Raw genomic sequence first — 21,107 nt, forward strand, 5'->3', positions numbered from 1 at the left:
CTGACTGCAGGACTGACTTCAAGTGTTTGGTTGAGCCTTTGGTTGGTGATTACGGATCCTGGGTTTTCACATATTAGGATTGTAACTCACGGTGCAGAATGCTTGGCACAAACTTTCCCTCCAGCCCCTGGTCTTGGACACCTTATGTTTTTCTATGGCTCTGCTCACCCTCTTCAGGTGCTACATGAAGTAAATTGCATCGTGTGCATGGAAACCCTTTACAGGCTCCATGGATGTGTCTTTACTTCACTGCAGTTACAATTAACACCATTGTGGTAAGACCCCTGCTCAGACTACTGCAGCATTTTTAAATAGGCCATAGGTCACCTTAGATGGTTAGGCTCAGTGAATAGAGCCATGACCTGCAGACTGAAAGGTCCTGGGTTCAATTCCGGTCAAGGACACAGTCCTCAGTTGTGAGCTCAATCCCCAATAGGGGGCATATGGGAGGCAGCAATCAATTCTCTATCATTGATGTTTCTGTCTCTATCTTCCTCTGCCCTCCATTCTGAAATCAATAAAAATATAACAAAAATAAAAATAAGACGGGACTGGGTTGGCTCAGTGGATAGAACGTCGGCCTGCGGACTGAAAGGTCCCGGGTTCGATTCTGGTCAAGTGCATGTACCTTGGTTGCAGGCACATCCCCAGTGGGGGGTGTACAAGAGGCAGCTGGTCGATGTTTCTCTCTCATTGACGTTTCTAACTCTCTGTCCCTCTCAATTCCTCTCTGTGTAAAATCAATAAAATATATTTTTAAAAAATAATAATAAAATTAAAATAAATAAATAAATAAATAAATAGCCATGAATCAAACATCACTGTTCTCCATCCAGTCCCCTCACATCCTCTTTTGTCTTCACCCCACTCCCCACACACTCTGCTAGGGTCTGTAAAATGAGGTCAGGATTTCTACTTCAACCAAGAGTGCTGCTTCCTCGTGGCTCTCTTTCCCCACCATATCTGTCACCAGTTCAGTGGGGTTTCTCCCTCTATCCCCATTCATCTAACTTGGTGGGCCCTGCTCTCCCTCCTCCTGTGACTTTTTGTCTGCAGCCTCCCCCTTTCTTCTCCTGGGGCAATGCTCCCAAAAGCTGTGCAGGGTGGGGTGGAGCTGATATAAGGTATTGTATAACATAGGAAATATAGTCACTAACATTGTAATACCTATGTATGGTGCCAGGTGTGTACAAGACTTATTGGGGGATCATGTCATTTTATTTTATTTTATTATTTTTTTAAAAATATATTTTATTGATTTTACACAGAGAGGAATTGAGAGGGATAGAGAGTTAGAAACGTCGATGAGAGAGAAACATCGACCAGCTGCCTCTTGCCAAACTGGTTTCGGCTCATGTCATTTCATATAATAAAGAGATAATGTGAAAATTAACCCTCACATCCTCATGCAAAAGATGGCCACCCCCCATTGTCACAAGGTGGCCACCCTCATGTCATCACATGATGGTTGCCACAAGATGGCTACCCCCATATATTACAAGATGGCCACCTCCACATCATCACAAGATGGCTGCACCCATGTCATCAAAAGGTGGCCACCACAAGATGGTTGCCCCCACATCATCACAAGATGGTCACCCACATGTTGTCACAAGATGGACACCCCCCATGTAGTCACATGATGGCTGCCACAACAAGATGGCTACCCACATCATCACAAGATGTCCGTCCCCACATTGTCACAAGATGGCCACCACAAGATGGCCACCCTCATATCATCACAATATAACCAGCACAGATGACTGCCCCTATTTTGTCAGAAGATAGCCACCCCTGTGTCATCACAAGATGGCTGATCCCACATTGTAACAAGATGGCTGGCAGGGGAGGGCAGTTGGGGGCTATCAGGCCAGCAGGGGAGTAGTTAGGCATCAATCAGGCTGGGAGGGGAGCGATTAAGGGGCTATCAGGCTGGTAGGCAGAAACAGTTAGGGGCAATCAGGCAGGCAGGCAGCCGAGTGGTTAGGAGCTAGCAATCCCAGATTGTGAGAGGGGTCCCAGATTGGAGAGGATGCAGGCTAGGCTGAGGGACACCCCTCTTCCAGTGCACAAATTTTGTGCACTGAGCCTGTAGTAAATTATATAATTGTTTAACAATTATGCTGCATACTTGAAACTAATATAAAACAATATTGAGTGTCAACTGTAATAGAAAAAAACCTTATGAATATAAAATTGTATCTAAGAACCTAACCTCATTTTAAAGTGAATATAAAACCATAACATAATTAGCATTATTATAAAGTATTATGAAGTGAGAAATTAGAATTTTAATATCATCTTGCTCAGGTTTTCCTATATTTTACATTCCATTGATTTGAGCAAATTACAAGGAAATCTATACTAATAATCCTAACTAATAGAAGAGTAATATGCAAATTAGCCATCACTCTGCTACAACCATAAGCCATACCCACAAGCCATGCCCACCATCCAATCAGAGGGAGTATGCAAATGAATCCCAACGAAGATGGCTGCAGCCACAGAGAGCAGGAGGGAGGCTTGGGTTTCCCTGGCAATGGAGGAAGCCAAGCTTTCTGCCTGCACTTCCCAGGCAGAAAGCTTGGCTTCCTAGGCCTCCACTCAAGACTACAAAGTTTTTGCCAAAACCATTTGGATTCAATGGATAGAGCGTCGGCTTGGGGACTGAAGGGTCCCGGGTTCGATTCCAGTCAAGGGCATGTACCTTGGTTGCGGGCATATCCCCAGTAGGGGATGTGCAAGAGGCAGCTGATCGATGACTCTCTCTCATCGATGTTTCTAACTCTCTATCTCTCTCCCTTTCTCTCTGTACAAAATCAATAAAATATATATTTAAAAAAAAGACTACAAAGTTTCAATTATAGAAGGTAAACAAATTCAAACAGAAATGGCAGCAGCCACAGAACTGGAAAGAGCGGGAGGCTAGGGTTGCCCCCATCAATAGAGTAATCCAAGCTTTCCACACACCCTAGCCGGCCCAAGCCTCCACTTAAGGCTATGAAGTTTCAATTATAGAAGATACATAAACCCCAACTGAAATTCTCTCTCTGACCACTTTTAAGATTCTTACTTTGTTGTTGGTGTTTGCCAATTTAATTAGAATGTGCCTTGGTGTCTTTCTTTTTGGGTTCATTTTGCTTGGGACTCTGTGAGCTAGGATTTGTGTGGGGTTTTTTTTCTTTCCTATATCAGGGAAGTTTTATGTCATTATTCCTTCAAATAGGTTTTCTATTCCTTGCTCAGTTTTCTCTTTCTGGAACCCCTGTTATGGAAATGTTGTTTTGTTTCATGTTATCCCAAAGTTCCCTTAGGCTCTCCTCCTGCTTTTCAAAATTCTTTTCTAGAAGCTGCTCTACTTAGGTATTGTTTTCCCCACCTTGTCTTCTAGCTCACTGATGTGGTCCTCTGCTTCTTCTAGTCTATTATTGATGCTTTCTATTGAGTTCTTTACAGCAGCAATGCCATTTTTCACTTCTTCTTGGTTCTTCTTCATTTCCTCTTGGTTCTTATTAATATTGTTGAATTTGTCTTCCTTTCTTTTCAGCCATCTTAAGGCCATTTCTTGGAATTATTTCTCTGACAGGTTGCTTGCCTCCATTTCATTTACTTCCTCTGGTGATGCCTACTTTTCTTGCATATGCAGACTGTTTCTTTGTATCTCCATGGTCTCTATTCTCCGGATGTCTGGTTATATAGTTCTCTCTCTCCTGCATCGTTTTAAGGACACTAAATACAACACAAACAGATACATCACACAAGGCACTGAACAGGAATGTATTAATGATATTAATAACTCCAAAGAAAGGTGATCACCAGATAAAGGCAAATTAGGGGATAGAAGAGAAACAAGAAGAGGAAAAAAAGGGGGAAAAGGAGTGCCAAATGAAATTGGGAAAAGGGGAAAAAAGGTAAGAGAGAAAAAAGATAATAAGAAAGAAAAGGGGAACAAACTATATATATGGGGAGAAAACTCCAATAGAACAGCCACTAATGCCAGCACATGCCAGCAACAAGTACCTGAAGATTAATATAAACTACAAACAACAACTAATATCAAGCAAGGCGAAGGAAAACAGAAGCAAAAAACAAACAAAAACAAAGCAAACAAAAACAAAACAAAAAAGAATAAGCAAAACAATCTCACAAAAAAGAATAAAAAATTGATATAATTAACATTCAAGCAAACAACAACAAAAGGACAGAGATAAAAAAAATTGGATAGTTAAGACAAAGAAGAGAGATGTGTATGGACTTGGATCAGGGGATTGGAAATTAGGTATATAAGTAGGGTAAAATTTTAATAGGGCATAAAAAGAAAGAATAGGGAAAATATAAAGCAGGAAAAGGGTAAGAGGAACAGGACACCAAAAAGGAAAAAGTTAGCAAAAGAATGATGGCATAAAGGTAAATTTGAAATAGAGTAAAATGATGCTAAAGAAAAGATGAAAATAGAATGTAGAATACTAATGCTAAAGTAAAATAAAGAGAAAATGAAATGACACTTTTTTTAAAAAGAGGTAAAATAGTAGTAGTAATAATACTGATTGAAAATAAAAATGTTGTTTTTTAGTTTGACATCCAATTGTTTTTTAGTTTGACATCCTCTGCATCCAATAATGCTTGTAATTGTTGCTCTTCAAACTTTTTCAGTCAACCTAGATGTTCTTTGTCTCTTCAAAAACGTCCAGACTTTGCCTTTTATTTCCATTTTTTAGATTCTAAAAATGAGCTGTCCAGGAAGTTATTTCTTTTACTCTAGAAATTTTAAAAGTTGGGGAAGGGGAGAATAAATACTGTTTTAAACTCAAATTAGTACCCCCCCCCCTTTTTTTTAAGTGTTAAATACTTGTTATTTGATATTTTATGTACACCATACTAAAATACCTTTAGTTCAGTAAAAGACAACAGTTTAGATACAGATTAGGAATTTTAATTAAATTGGCATAATTGGGACCAAAATGATAAAATGGTCACTGCTAGGTTATCTGCAGTCCTTGCCTTAAAAATTTTTTTTAAAACATATTTTATTGATTTTTTTACAGAGAGGAAGAGAGAGGGATAGAGAGTTAGAAACATCGATGAGAGAGAAACATCGATCAGCTGCCTCTTGCACATCTTCTACTGGGGTTATGCCCATAACCAAGGTACATGCCCTTGACTGGAATCGAACCTGGGACCCTTCAGTCTGCAGGCCAATGCTTTATCCACTGAGCCAAACCAGTCTTGGCTTTAAATTTTTTAAAAATAATTCTTTATTATTGAAAGTATTACATATGTCCTCTTCCCCCCCCCCCCCCCCCATTGATCCCCTACAGCTTGCCCCCACCTAGGCCTTCAAACCCTTTTGTCTGTGTCCAAGGGTTCCCCCACCCTGATCTGGGACACCATTCAGGGCAAACCACCCGGCCTCCACCCATGCACCAGGCCTTCTATCTATACTAATAAAAGTTAATATTCTAATTAGACTGGGACACCTTCTAAGAGACCTTTCAGACATTCTTTGGACAAAGCCATGTTGGTGGAGCTGAGGTATAGGCAGTTAGAGGCTAAGAGGGGAGTGCAGTTGTGGGGGATCAAGCTGGTGGGGGGTGGGACTGTTGGAGGTAAGCAGACCAGCAAGGGAGATATTTGGGGGTAAGCAGGCTGCCAGTGGGGGTCAGTTGGAGGTGATCAGGACAGTGGAGGGTGGATTTTAGAGTGAGCAGGCCAGCAGGGCACCCCAGTTGGGGGCAAGCAGGCTGGCATGGGAGGCAGTTGGGGTGAGCACACTGGCATGGGGGACAGTTGGGGGTAATCAGGCTGGTGCGGGGGGTGGCAATTGGGGATGAGCAGGCTGGCAGGTAGAGTGGTTAGGGCAATCAGGCAGGCAGGCAGGTGAGTGGTAAGGAGCCAGCAGTCCCAGATTGCGAGAGGTATATCCAACTGCTGGTTTAGGCTCAATCCCTGTAAACCAGAAGTAGGACATCCTTCTGGGGTCCCAGATTGGATAGGGTGCAGGCCAGGATGAGGAACACCCCCTACACCCTGTGTACAAATTTCATGCACTGAGCCACTAGTCTATATATATAAAAGCTTAAGTGACCAAACAACGGAACGACCAAATGACCTGTCAACTGGTCACTATGATGTACACTGACCACCAGGGTGCAAGATACTCAACACAGGAGCTGCTTACTGGTGGTCAGTGCCCTACTATAGTAGGATCTCCACTCAGCTTACCAATTATGCCAGACATGGCTCACAGCTGGCTGCTGCAGCCAGGAGACCACAGTAGAGCAGCAATAGCAGGCTTAGCAGAACCGGGATGAGCAGGCCGGAGTGGCAGGCCACATTGGACTGCTGGTTTCAGCCTGATCCCTGCAGGCCACACTAAGGGATTCCACCAGTGCATGAATCCATGCACCAGGCCTCTAGTATGAATACTAGTATAATAATGACCCAGTTAGCAGACTAGAAACTGTCACATGTCCTCACCATTATTTAGCTTTGACCTTGTATTAGTTCATATAATCTATTGGTCATTTATACTTTCTAAACATTTGTTTGCTCACCTTTAAAGTGAGGATGACTATATCTTCCTTGATCATCTTGTTGGGTTGCTCTGAGGCTCTCATCAGACTATTTGTGTGAACACTAATGGGACACATATGTCTACAAAGGTACATTACATCCTCTGCCTGTCTGGTCCACATTGTGTCAAGCCATGTTGAACTTGTGCTGGGACATGTCCTCCACATATAGGCTTCTTCATGTGTTGTATACCCCTACATGGGATGCATGGCCAACATAGTCCTCCTTACCCCCACTCATCTCCCAGATTTCCTGAACTCCCAACTCTGGATTAGGTGCCCTTCCTATCAGCATTCTGAATATCCCCATCATTGCACTGCCATTGCCAGGTCATGGGAGAGGAGTCTTATTCATAGTTGTATCCCAAGCTTCAAGAAATGCTTAGGAAATAAGTGAATGAAAGAATTGCCTCTAAGGCAATAAGGAGGGCCAAGAGAAGCTTTATCTACATTCTCTTTATTGGTCTTCACTGCACTTTATGAGTAAGGAATTATTCCCATTTCACAAGTTCTGGGAGTTAAATGATTTTGGAGCCCATTGCTGATGGACCCAAAGGACTCTCTAAAATATCATTCTTTCCCCCAATGCAATGGCCAACATTTATTGGTAATTATCAATAGTTACAAGTGTGTATTGTCATACTGATAAAGTTATTGATAACTTTTTAGCTTTATCTCATTTTTGTTTTCCTTCACAGGAATCATAACTCATCTAGCCTAAAGTTTCCACTTCTGACAGACAGAAACTGTGAGAAAGGGAAATGGCTCAGGACCTTTGAATTCTGCTATTTTAGGGTGGAGTAGCACACTCCACTCTGTGAAAGTGGACTTTCAGATTTTTGAAGCTAGGAAGACATTGGAGTTAAATGCTATTTGTGCAACAAGACCTTTGAGTAAATCAAATGGCTTATGAGAGAAATTGTATGTCCATTACTATCCTCAATTGCTTTCAAACTCAGCTTAGAAACTCCCAGCAAGGATCTGCAACTGATGCCCTAATTCATTTTTTCTTATATTTGGCCTTCAAACTTTTTATTTTTTGCCAATGTTTCCAAGGCAAGGTTTTTGTGGGATTCTTATCTGTTTTTCAATGGCATGCTTTCTTCACTCTCCTTACCTTCTATGGGAGTCCCAAAGAGGAAGGGAAGACCTGCTCACCACCTGCCCTTTAAATAATGAAGGGCCAGTTTGTGTGACCTACACCTGCTATGGACTTGGAGTCCAGCCTTGGAGAGACAAAGGCAGATCAGTATTTCTCTCAAGCTCCTTTTCTAATAGAGCCATGTGCCAAGGGAAGCTTCAGTCAGGAGAGTTCTAAATACAGACAGTCCCAGGGCATGGTAGCTGAACATTTGTGCTGCTGAGGCCTGACTTCATGGAGAGGCTCCCAGCTGGCTTGGGCAAAAAGGGATTCCAGTCCCTGAAACTTAGACTTATTCTTGCAAAATGACATTGCCCTAACTAGGGTAACTATGTAGTTTATCATGCATATCAAGACATTTTTTAACAATAAAATATCAATAGATTGTTAAAAATAATTAAAATGATACAGTTTTAATGGACAATAGTGGTGATTGCAGGAGGGGTGTGAAGGGGTAGAGGCAGAAGAAGGCATAGAGGGGATAAATGGCAAGTGAAAAAATAAAATAAAATAAAATCAATTAAAAACAAACAAAAAAACTAGGTGGGCAATGACAGGACCAGCTTAAATGAGTAATGACCTGGTGCCCTGACATGGACCAATCAGTAGAGAACATGCCCTATAAAGGACACACCTGGAAAAGCTGACAAATATTCTATTGAGATCTTGCCCTCAGACCTTTCTAAGATTCCGGCCTGCAAGAGAGAGATAAAATCCCTCAAATAAAAGACATTATAAGTATTCTCCCTCCTAGAAGCACACCTGTGCCTTCCCTTCCTTCTCCTCTTCCCCCACAGGCATGCATCTCCTAAACTCCAAGGGTCCCCACAAGACTTTCAACTAGCAGGCTAACCCTCCTCCCACACACACATTTGTCTCCAAGGCCCCCTTTGCTCTGACTTCCCATCTAGTCTCTCCTATTGCTTCTTCCATGACTTGTCTTGTTTCACTGTCCCCAACTTTAGTAAATGGATTCTGAAAATAACATAATAATAATTAAAACCATACAGTTTTAAAAATTTTATTGAATGACAAATTCATTTTATTATATTATTACTAGAGGCCCAGTCCACCAAATCCTGTGCAAGTGGCTTGCTGCTCTGCCCGCTGCCACTCATCACTTGCCATCCCACCTGCCACTGCCACTCGGCCCACCGCCACTAAGATCATGTGATATTTATCTTTCTCTGATTGGATTATTTTGCTTAGCATAATGCTCTTCAGTTCCATCCATGCTGTTGCAAATGGTAAAAGTTCCATCGTTTTTATAATGGCATAATATTCCATTGTGTAGATGTACCACAGTTTTTTAATCCACTCATCTGCTGATGGGCACTTAGGCTGTTTCCAAACCTTAGCTATGGTAAAGTGTACTGCAATGAACATAGGGGTGCATATATCCTTTCTGATTGGTATTTCTGTTTTCTTGGGATATATTCCCAGAAGTGGGATTACTGGGTCAAATGGGAGTTCCATTTTTAACTTTTTGAGGAAACTCCATACTGTTTTCCACAGTGGCTGTACCAGTCTGCATTCCCACCAGCAGTGCACGAGGGTTCCTTTTTCTCCATATCCTCACCAGGATATGGAGAAAAATTTTGTTGATTTGTTGATGATAATCATTCTGAGAGGTGTGAGATGGTACCTCATTATCATTTTGATTTGCATTTCTCAGATGATTAGTGATGTTGAGCATGGTTTCATATGACTTTGGGCCTTTTGTGTGTCCTTTGCCCATCTTTGATTGAATCATTTATCTTCCGTTTGTTAAGTTGTATGAGTTCTCTGTAAATTTTGGAGATTAAACCCTTATCGTAAACTAGGGACCTGATGCACAAAGATTCGTGCAAGAACAGGCCTTCCTTCCCTGGCTGCTGGCACCAGGTTCCCTCTGGAACCTAGGACCTGGGCCTTCACTTTGGCCACCACCTGCTGCCTTCACTCCAGCTAGAGCCAAATCCCATCTTCGCTCCAGCCCTGCCACCATTCAGTAGCTCCCTCCACTGCCCCCCACCCCCCAATAGCAGGCATCCTGCCCTGCCCTGGCTGCTCAGTGCCTGCGTCCATGTGCTGCCCAGAGGCCTGGAGTGGCCAGGATGGGGCAGAATGCCTGCCTCATCACCATGGAGACTACACAAGTGTCCCAGCCCAGCCATCACTATCTTTGTCATGTCAATTTGCATATTCCTTCCTTATTGGCTGTGAGCACCATCATCTTTGTCATGGAGTGATGGCAATTTGGATACTCCGTCTTTATTAGATAGGATATCATTGGCAAATATGTTCTCCCATGCAGTGGGCTTTCTTGTTTTTGTTGATGGCTTCCTTTGCTGCACAGAAGCCTTTTATTTTGATATAGACCATTTGTTTATTTTCTTCTTAGTTTCTATTGCCCTAAGAGTTGTGTCAATAAAGATATTGCTTTATCAATTATCTGTGATTTTGTTGCTTATAGCTTCTTCTAAAATTTTTATGGTTTCTTGTCTTATGTTTAAGCCCTTTATCCATTTTGAGTTTATTTTTGTGTATTGTGTAAGTTGGTGGTCTAGTTTCTTTTTTTTTTTTTTTTTTTTTTTTTTTTTTTACATATCTGCCCAATATTTCTAACACCATTTTTTGAAGAGAATGTCTTGACTCCATTGTATGCTCTTTTCTCCTTTGTCAAATATTAATTGAGTATAATGGTTTGGGTCGATTTCTGGATTCTCTGTTCTGTTCCATTGGTCTATATGTCTGTTCTTGTGCCAGTATCAAGCAGTTTTGAGAACCACGGTTGGTAATATAGCTTGATATCTGTTATCCCTTCAACTTTGTTCTTATTTCTCAGGATTGCAGTGGCTATTCAGGGTCTTTTTTTTTTTTTAATTGCAGATGAATTTTTGGAGAGTTTTTTCTAGATTTTTGAAATATGCCATTGGCATTTTAATGGGGATTGCATTGAATCTGTAGATTGCTTTGAGTAGTATGGACATTTTAATGATGTTGATTCTACCAAGCATATGGTATGTTCTTCCATTGGTTTATGTCTTCTTCTATCTCTTTTCTTCTTTTTTCTCTTCTTTTAATAAATCTTTATTGTTCAGATTATTACAAATGTTCCTCATTTTTTCCCCCTCCATTGCTCCCCTCCACCAGGTTCCCACCCCACCCTATTTCCTTTACCCACCCCCCATTGTCCTTATCCATAGGTGCACAGTTTTTCTTCAGGCTTTTCCCACACCGCCCACTCCCCTTTCCCTGGAGAATCATTAGTCCACTCCCCTTCCATACCTCTGATTCTTTATATTCAACAGTTAATATTGTTCATCAGGTTTTTTAATTCCCTTGGCTTTTAATTTCACTTGTTCATAGTTACATATTTGTTGATCATAAGTTTTATCTATATCTTCTTCCTCTTCCTAAAGAACCCCATTTCAGCAATTCATATAATTCTAGTTTGGCAGTGATAAACTCCTTTAGCTTTTTTTTTTTATTTGTAAAACTCTTTATCTGGCCTTCTATTCTGAGTGATAGCTTTGCTGGGTAGAGTATTTTTGGCTGTAGGTTCTTACTATTCATCACCTTGAATATTTCTTGCCATTCCTGTCTGGCCTGCCTGGTTTCTGTTGAGAAATCAGCTGACAATCGTATGGGTGCTCCTTTATAGGTAACTACCTGCTTTGCTTTTGCTGCTTTTAATATTCTCTCTTTGTCTTTTGCTCTTGGAAGTTTAATTATGATGTGTCTTGGTGTGGTCTTCTTTGAATTCCTTTTGTTTGGAGTTCTGTGTGCTTCCTGGACATGTAAGTCTATAATTCTTTCACCAGGTGGGGGAAGTTTCTGTCACTATTTCTTCCAGTATGTTTTGGTATCTTGTTCTCTCTCTTCTTCTGGGACCCACATAATTCTGATGTTGGTTCACTTGAAGTTGTCCCAGAGGTTTTTTACACTATCTTCAACTTTCTGGATTCTCTTATCTTCTTGCTTCTGTGGAGGAGTGTCCTCTGGCTTTTTGTCTTCCAAATCTTTGACTTGATTCTTACGATCTTCCGTTGTTTTTAGGACTCTGTATAATATTTTTTATTTCAGACAATGTGTTCTTTAGTTCTAGTTGATCACTTTTCATATCCTCACAGGTCTCGTTTATTTTATCGGCCTTTTCTAGGAAATTCTTGAAAAACCTTATAAGCGTGGTTTTGAACTCTATATCCAGTCTCTTCTTGTCCTCCATTTCTTTCATTTGTGATCTGTTTCCTTGCCTCAGCATTTTCACAGCTTCCCTGAGTTGGTAGGGTGGCTTTGTGTGCTAAGGTGTCTTATAGGGTTCAGTGAGTCAGCCTCCCAGTTACCTGAGGTGGACAGTTTTAGTGTAGCCCTTTGTGAGCTGTGTGTGCAGTCTTGTTGTTAAGCCTTGCTTGTTATTGGTATCACTAGGAAGCGTTGATCTCCAAGCCAATTGGCTATGAGGATCAGAAGTGTCTCAGCTAGGGGGTTTCTATATTCTGCTTGGATGGGGCAGAGTCTCAAGGTGGCACAACCAAGATTTTTCTGACACTTCAATATCATTCCATATTGCAGCTTCAGTTTTTGAATTATCATATTTCCTCATTATATCAAACTCAAGTCATGGCTAACTCCACTTCTCTCATTTGCTCTTCATTTAAATAAAGATCAAATATAATTCCCTTAACATTAAGCTTTAGATGCTCCCATAGTGTGGACCAGCCCATAGGCTTCATTTTTACTTTCAGGCTATTAACAGGAACTTTTTGGCTCAGTCCTTGTCATTTTGGCTTCATATTAACATCAGCAGTGCTGTATTCAGAAAGGGCATCTTCTAAGTAAAGCAAGCTGTCATCCAGCCATTTCTCTAATTTTATCACTTGGATCTCCTGGATTCTAGGATTATAGAGTTCAGAGCAAATCTCAACACTTTGTCCTTCAATAATATTCTTAAGGATAAAAGTGGCTCCAAGTCCTGCTCCTGATCTCTGCATACAAATACCCCAGAAACTGGCTGGTTTTCCCATCAGCATATGGGTTGGCCCTAGTAACACTAAGAGTGCTTCCAACTTAGAACTTTGGAGTATGGAGTATTTTTCTCCTTTATAACATATCTCTTCTTTCTAATTGAAATTTCAGAGGATGTGTTCTTCCTCTTTGAATGGATTTTGACTGAGTTGCTTCAGTGGTGAAAAGTAGAGAGCTGTGTTAACTGTCTATGAATGAGGTCTGACTATTAGGGAAAGAAACTAGTATGTCAAGTCACACACAAAAATAGTCTCAATATTATAATCCTTGTTTCAACTCTAAACAGTAACTCTATATGCCTAAATATCCAGCAATAAGGATTAATTGGATACATTACAGTATATCCATTCTCTGCAGTAAATCTGTCGGAACCAAAGTAGCTTCTACTAATACATACAAGCTTTGTTCTTGGGTTCCCAGCCATCGGCAGATGCCTGCCTTTTTCCAGTAATACTCTGAGTGCTGAGGGTAGGTAGATGGCAGAGGAGCGAAGACATGAGTCACTCACTGGAAACAGGGAGAGCTATGGCTATTATATTTGAAGGGGGATTAGGTATGTGCAAAGGGTGGGAGTCCAGTATCTATCCCTGAATGGAGTTTCCAGAAGTCTCACATTGCAAAACAAATTTGTAAACAAAAGTTGTACCTCTTAAAGCGTTTAATATCTTTAAAAAATTACTTTAATATTACATTTGTGAAGTTACAATGAAAAGATGACACAGGAAGGAGTCTGAAAGCAGGAGAGGTCAACAGCCTCTGTGTGCTGTGCCAGTTTGCTCCCCCAACCGCCAGGGCTAGGCTTCCCTGTCCAGCCACTCCTGCCTTGGTTTTGCATCTCTTAAGTTAGATAAAATTTGTGTCTTAGCTTCTTAGTTGAAACCAGTTTGGCTCAGTGGATAGAGCATCAGCCTGTGGACTGAAAGGTCCTGGGTTTGATTCTGGTCAAGGGCATGTACCTGGGTTGCGGACACATGCCCAGTAGGAGGTGTGCAAAAGGCAGCTGATCGATGATTCTATCTCATGGATGTTTCTAACTCTCTATCCCTCTCTCTTCCTCTCTGTAAAAAATCAATAAAATATATATTTTAAAAATTTGTGTCTTAGTTTGGGTTTCCAGAAGAAACCTGAGAGAAGAATTTGAATATATTATAAGTAGTTTATTTGAAAATGGAAGGGAGTACTCAGAGAGGAGGGAAGCCAAAAAAGAAAGCCACCTGTGAATGGTACACTAGCCAACCAGCTCCTTCCGTCTGTATATAACTGGAGCTTAATATATAACTAATAACTCTTTGAAAAATAAAAACATGTCAGCCAAACTAGTGTGAATCCTACAGAGATTCATGCCAAAAGAATTCTTTCTTTTAAATTAGTTGTCATGTGGAATGCCACATGTTACACAGTGTGAATCCTACAGAGATTCATGCCAAAAGAATTCTTTCTTTTAAATTAGTTGTTATGTGGAATGCCACAGCTTGGGCTTTTGTCCCTTTATTTAATTTAGTTATAGGTATTCTAAAATAAGTTTGGCAAATAGTATAAGCTCAGACATCAACTCTGATTGACTGATGGCGCACCTCAGAGTTGTGATGAGAAGGATCATGAGTGTACATTCATGCTCAGAAATAAAAACGGCCGAAACTAGTTTGGCTTAGTGGATAGAGCATCGGTCTGTGGACTGAAAGGTCCCAGATTCCATTCCGGTCAAGGGCATGTACATTGGTTGCAGGCACATCCCGGTGGGGGGTGTGCAGGAGGCAGCTGGTCGATGGTCGATGTTTCTAGCTCTCTATCACTCTCTCTTCCTCTCTGTAAAAAATCAATAATATATATTTTTTTAAAAAAGAAATAAAACTGAAGATTATTGACATGAAGAGGGAAGAGCAGTACTCATGCACTGTGACTGCCATCCCTAACGTAGCTGTCATCCGTGCCCTGTTTATTTATTTGTCCAGGCCCAACAAAATATACTGTAAGAACTTTATAATAATAATCTTGGTATCTTTTAGAATATTATAGCTAGAATATCATGATTAATTCATAATAAGAGAAGTTAAATTAACTAAAACCACAGGACCATTTCTTTTAAAAAGTCTACAGATTGATAATTATTAAAAAAACAAGAGTGAGTTTTGGGAATAAGAGGCTTTCACGTGTATTTTGGTGAGTATCAAACTAGTGCAACCTCTTAGGACAAAAAAAATATAAGAATTTTACTGTCCATGCTTTAGATTCAGTAATTTTATTCAAAGAAGCTAACTCACAAGTATACTCATATGTATACATAAATGTACTTGAGGTATATTCCTTGCAGAAATGTTAGTGATAGCAAAGATTAGAAACAACTTAAGTACCCATCTCTAGGGGAAATGTTAGATAAACTGTAGTACATTCAAACAATGGAACACTAAGCATCTGAAAAGAGTAATAAAGATAGTGTATATAGTGATACATGAAGAGAAAACTCTTCATGATAACTTGCTAATAAAGCTACAAAATTAAAAACAGAAGGAAAGACACACACAAATACTAGTACACATGTATATTTGTTCATGCAAATTATATATTTAAATGCAAAAATGTGTAACAGAGATTACCTCTGAAGAAGAATTATTTGAGGGCAGGTAGATAGAAGTGAAAGGAATATTTATTTACACTCTCCCACTCATATCTTCTCAAACTTTCTTTGATTAAAAAGACCATGTTAATATATATATTAAGTAAAGAAAATAAACTCTTTTGCTAATGCTAACTGTTTCCTATCCTACTCTCTTTTCTTCATCAATCTTAATGTGGAAGGAAGGAATGATGGAAGGAAGAGGGAAAGGAAAGAAGGAAGGAAAGGTTGGTAAGGGCAGGGAAGGATAGAAGGAGGGAGGAAAGATCTATCCTCTTCCCTCACATAGAGAAAATCATCATAAATATTTTTTGGATAAATTTTTGGTCTATTGATATTGCCATCTAGTCTTTTTTCCTCTGCATAAGTATTTCTTTGTCTTTTAAAGTTAAAAGTGTTATATCACATTGCACATTGGCTTATTTTTTCTGCCTTCCACCAAATTTTTTATTATTATAAGAATCAAGTTAAGGATGGATACTGAACAAACTGAATTTCCCACATTTTCTATGAACAGAATTTGAGAGTTCAATGTCATGACTAAATTTATTAACAATATTAGATTTATCAGAAACAAAATAGCATGTTCCTTCTTTTAATCTTCATATCCTTTTAAAAAAAAAATATATATATATATATTTTATTGATTTTTTACAGAGAGGAAGAGAGAGGGATAGAGAGTTAGAAACAGCAATGAGAGAGAATCATCGATCAGCTGCCTCTTGTACTCCCCCTACTGGGGATGTGCCCACAACCAAGGTATATACCCTTGACCAGAGTCGAACCGGGACCTTTCAGTCCGCAGGCTGGCGCTCTATCCATTGAGCCAAACCAATTTCGGCAATCTTAGCATTTCTCATTGTCTGCTAAAGAATAAGTGTTGGGAGATAATTCTCAATGAATTTCTCACAGTATACACATATTCCAGGTAGAAGCATTGAGTGCCTTTGTTCTGGATTGTTTTTCAAGGATGTCTATGTAGCAAACTGTTTTTAAAGAGTGAGGCAGTGTCTCTCTACCTCAACAGAAATAAGCAGGTGTGTTTGCTGTTGAGTATAAAAGACCTGGTTTGCCAAGGTCAGAGTTCCTCTCAAATGCTGACACTGGTTGCTGCTTCTGCTATAAGTGTGTGTCTCTGACTCAGGAGTCTCATTACTAGTATGTCTGCCACCTTCTATGAAACTATAAAAAGCTAACTTGTTAAGTTGAAAGTAGGATAAAATCTTATATCATTCACAGTTCCTGAAAGTAAGTGTTCAAAACAAAAGTTTATTGAATTAAGTAATTTTTAAAATGTTTACAGGATTCACTCTTCTGATCAACAGATGCCCACATAAAAAGCCCAAGAATATCTCTTGGTTAGAAGCTCTTCCACAATACACTATATTTTTATTATAGTGCCAGTGTGTGTTAGCCATCTTGTGTTTATTTTAGATATCAGTGTTGACTTAAAAAGGTTGGCAGCAGTCCTGTTTGAACTTGAGTAAACTTTGAGATATCTGATGGAAATTGATTATTTACTTAAGCATTACCTAGTCCTGAAGGAATTACAGACTTTGCGTGGCTTCTGCTTGTTTCTGCATCAGTGTCCCTCATGGATAAGGACATGGTTTTTGGTTTTTGTCTTTTGGTGTGTTTTAAATGTTTTATTTTTTAATATCTTTGATGTTGAGAATATTACAGACATCCTTTCCTTTCCCTCTCCTCTTCCCTTTCCTTCACCCAGATCCTGCCCACCCTAGGACTTCACTACCTAATTGTCTGTGTCCATAGGTAATGCATATATACATATGACTTATTTGGTTAATCTCTTCCCACCCCTCCTTCCTCCTTCCCTCTGAGATTCACCTGTCTGTTCATGTTTCCATGCCTCTGGTTCTATTTGATTCATTAGTTTGATGCCTTGTTCATTTATTTGTAGATTCAACAGTTGATAAATAGGCATTTATTGCCATTTTATTGTTCATATATATATTTTTAATCTTTCTCTCATTCTTCTTCCCATCCTGCTCCTTCTCCTTCTTCTTCTAGAATACCCTTCAACATTTCATGTAATACTGTCTTAGTGGTGATGAACTCTTTTAGCTTTTTCTTATCTGTGAAGCTCTTTATCTGACCCTCAATTCTAAATGATAGCTTTTCAGGGTAGACTAATCTTGGTTGTAGGTCCTTGCTTTTCATCACTTTGAATATTTCTTGCTTTTCTCTTGCTGCTTTTAAGATTCTCTCTTTGTTGTTAGCCTTTTGCATTTTAATGCTGATGTGTCTTGGTGTGGTCTTCTTTGGATTCCTCTGATTTGGGACTCTCTGTGCTTCCTGGACTTGTATGTCTATTTCTTTCACCAGGTAAGGAAGGGATTTTTGTCATTATTTCTTCAAATAGATTTTTAATTTCATGCTGCCTCTCTTAACCTTTCAACACCCCTCATAATGTGAATGTTGGTACGCTTGAAGTTGTCTCAGAGTCTTTTTACATTATCTTTATGTTTATGGATTATGTTTTCTTTTTGCTCTTCTGGTTAGGTGTTTTTTGTTTTCTCAGCATCCTTTAGTGTACTGTGGCTTCCCTGTAAATTATTCTTCATTTCTGTTAGTGTACCCTTCCACCAATTTCTGAGTGGTCTTTTTTCATGTCCTTGATGTTGATACTAATTTCCTTGAAATTCTCACTCAGATTCTTGACATTCTCACTAAGGTTCATGAATCTCTCATTAATTTCCTTGAGCAACCTTATAACCATTGTTTTGCACTCTATATCCAGTAGTTGCCTTGCTTCTATTTCATGTAGTTCTTTTTCTGGATATTTCTTCTGTTTTTTTCATTTGTGACATTTTTTTTTCTATCCACATTTTTGCTACTTCTCTGTGTTTGTATTAGGTAGAGCTGTTTTGTCTCCTAAAAACCATAATGTGATCTTGTGTTGTATGTATCCTGTAAGGCTAAGTGGCTCAGCCTCCCCAGTCACCTGTACTGGGCACTTTAGATGGGTCCCTGTGTAGGTTATGTGCATTATCTTGTTGTAGTTGAGCCTTGATTGGTTTTGGCATCACTGGAAGGAATTGACTCCCAGGCCAATTGGCTGTGAGGGCCAGCTGCAAGTACAATGGAAGAGCTGCTGTGCAAAACACATCTTATAGAGTAGGACTTGCTTCATAAGGTTGTGGTGCTCACTGAATTTTCCCCTTGACTATGCTGCGTGTCGATACTGTAGAGTTGTAATCTGGTGTGGTATGAAGCTGTCCACTGAGTGCTCTGTCTCTGGGGCCTCCTAGGAGGTATAAAGTTAACCACTGCCTGTGTCCTGCTTAAGACTATCTGGCACAAGCTACAGAGTGATCTGCAGATGGCTGCTACCTGTGTTTATCTTAGAGATGCCTAAGAGAGGCTAAGTTGTGAACCTTGGCAAGCTTTTGCTTGTGCTGGGCCTGAAGCCACTTATCAAGAGATATGGGCACACTTGAGTCCAGCTGCTGCTTTGAGAGATTTTATGAAAGTCTGAAGCCTGAGCCAGAATAGGCCATTCATATGGAAAAGACACTGCAAACAACTTGGGTGGGGCTGCAAATTAGGTGGAGCAGGATCTCAGGTTATCACTAGGGTAGGGTGAACAGTGAGGGCCATGTTGATAGAGAATCAGATATGGTGCCTGCCAGTCAGCTCTATGGTGATATGTGTGTGTGTGTGTGTGTGTGTGTGGAGGGGTGGGGGGTGTCCCAGCACTTTTGGCTGGAAAAAAGCTGCTTCCAAGTTCTTGCCCTAATGCCACACCATTTATTTCCTCCCTGTATGTCTCTGGATCTTTTCAAACTGCTGCCACAGTGCTGGAGCTCAGAGGAAATGAGTCAATCCCTTTAAGAGGAACTTCCTAGGACTCAGCGGTCTTCATGTCACTCATGACTTCTCTTCCCAGGACTGGAACCCTGGGCTGAGTGAACTAGTGTAGGGCTGGGACTCCTTGCTCTTCATAGGAGCCCTCTGTAGCCAAGATATCCCTCCTGATTAAAAAAATGCCACATGTGGTTGTTGGACCAGCCATTCTATGCCTCAGGCCCTCCTTCTAGTCTCAATGTGTTTTCTTCTTTAATTATCTCATTGTAGTCCTACTCTATAAGGTGTCTTTTTGTAGTTTTTTTTTTTTTTTTTTTTAGCCATATTTCAGGTGATTCTAAATGATGGTTGTTCTGTATGTTAATTGTATTTTGATGTGGTTGTGGGAGGATATGAGTATTAACATTGGTTTCTGTTTTAGCATACAGAGCTAAAGTTGTATTTCTCTTTCTAAAAATAACAAAAAATCATCTTAAGAATGAAACTTTCCTCTGGAACACTAAATACTGACTTTGGGGTTTCTTTTTTAATTTTCTGCAGAAGGGAATTTGTTTTTCTCCCCTTTTTAAAATACCTAGCAACTCTAAGCCTGGGAACCCTTTTCCAAAAGAAAGTGTCCCAGTCTTTCTGCAATACCTGATAGCCAAGCAGCCACTTGTTCCCCTCCTGTTAACTATAAGTCCAAGATCCTGGGCAGAGGGCTGGTGTCTGTCAGCTGGGGATCCGGGGAGAAATATGTTTTCCAAAATAAACAGGTGATTTAAGGTCAATCATTATTCATAGCTATCTTAGAAGCAATATAGCATGTCAGGAGGGAAATTGATAGGATCCAGGAAACATAGGTTTGCTTCTAGACTGGCCTCTTTGTCTGTGATCCTGGGCAAATCATTTGACATCTCAGAATCTTAGTTTTCTCACTTGTAAGATATTAACAATGATACTTGCTCTGTCTATATCATAATGTTGTTTTGAGCATCAAATGAAATAGCTCTATTATGGTTAGAAACGGAACAATCTTATAGCCCTTTTATCAACATTTTGGCTATAGATTTAGAAGAGCTTTGAAGACCATAAAGATCTGCATAAACAGAGGTATTCTCAGTAAGCAGTGTATTCATCGCATTCTTTTTGAGTTTTTGCCTCTTTTTTTTATTTTTTGCACTGAGGAAAATATTACTTTAAAAATCAAGCCTATACACCCTTGTATGCTATGATTGAAATATTTCATGATTGATATATTTAGATCGTGAAACGCTGACTTGTGTGTGTGTGTGTGTGTGTGTGTGTTTGAGTTTAATATATTTTTATTTACTTCAGAAAGGAAGGGCAATGGAGAGATAGAAACATCAATGATGAGAGAGAGTTATTCCTTCTGCATGCCCCATACTGGGGATTAAGCCCTCAATCTGGGCATGTACCCTGACTGGGAATTGAGCTGTGACCTTTTGGTTCATAGGTCAATGCTCAATTACTGAGCCACACTGTCTACACATTTATGTGATAAGCTGAACCACAGAAATCAAAAGTGAATTAAATCAGCATTCAACAAAATAATATAGAAATTATAATTTCTTTATGACTCATTAGATTTTCTTAAAAGAGTTAAAACTCAGACAATTACCCTTGACCTAAGACCCTGAACAGGATAAAGAATGGCTGTCTAACAGTTTGTCAACTTTTGTCATGAATCGGCTCCCTGAGAGGCACAGAGAGACTTTCCTAGTTATGAGATGAAGGACTGATCACACAAGGAGCTGGTCACTGTGGCAGCAAGTCACTATTACTGTGATCAAAAGTTGTATGTTTTGACACAAAATGGGAGAAAAAGAGTTAACACATATTTATTTATTCGTTTTTGTTGTGTGGCATTACAATAGAATATTACAGAGCCAGAGATAAGGAGCTATGGGTCAGACTGTTGGACCTCAAAGGGAGGGTGGAG

General features: G+C 39.8%; 1 pseudogene; it reads right to left on the reverse strand.

Moving 5' to 3' along the window:
• Positions 1–7,362: 7,362 nt before the first annotated feature.
• On the reverse strand, positions 7,363–16,945 carry LOC118723003 (annotated as a pseudogene).
• Positions 16,946–21,107: the final 4,162 nt, after the last annotated feature.

The sequence above is a fragment of the Pipistrellus kuhlii genome, unplaced genomic scaffold, assembly GCF_014108245.1.
Source record: "Pipistrellus kuhlii isolate mPipKuh1 unplaced genomic scaffold, mPipKuh1.p scaffold_m20_p_2, whole genome shotgun sequence".
NCBI classification, from domain to species: domain Eukaryota; kingdom Metazoa; phylum Chordata; class Mammalia; order Chiroptera; family Vespertilionidae; genus Pipistrellus; species Pipistrellus kuhlii.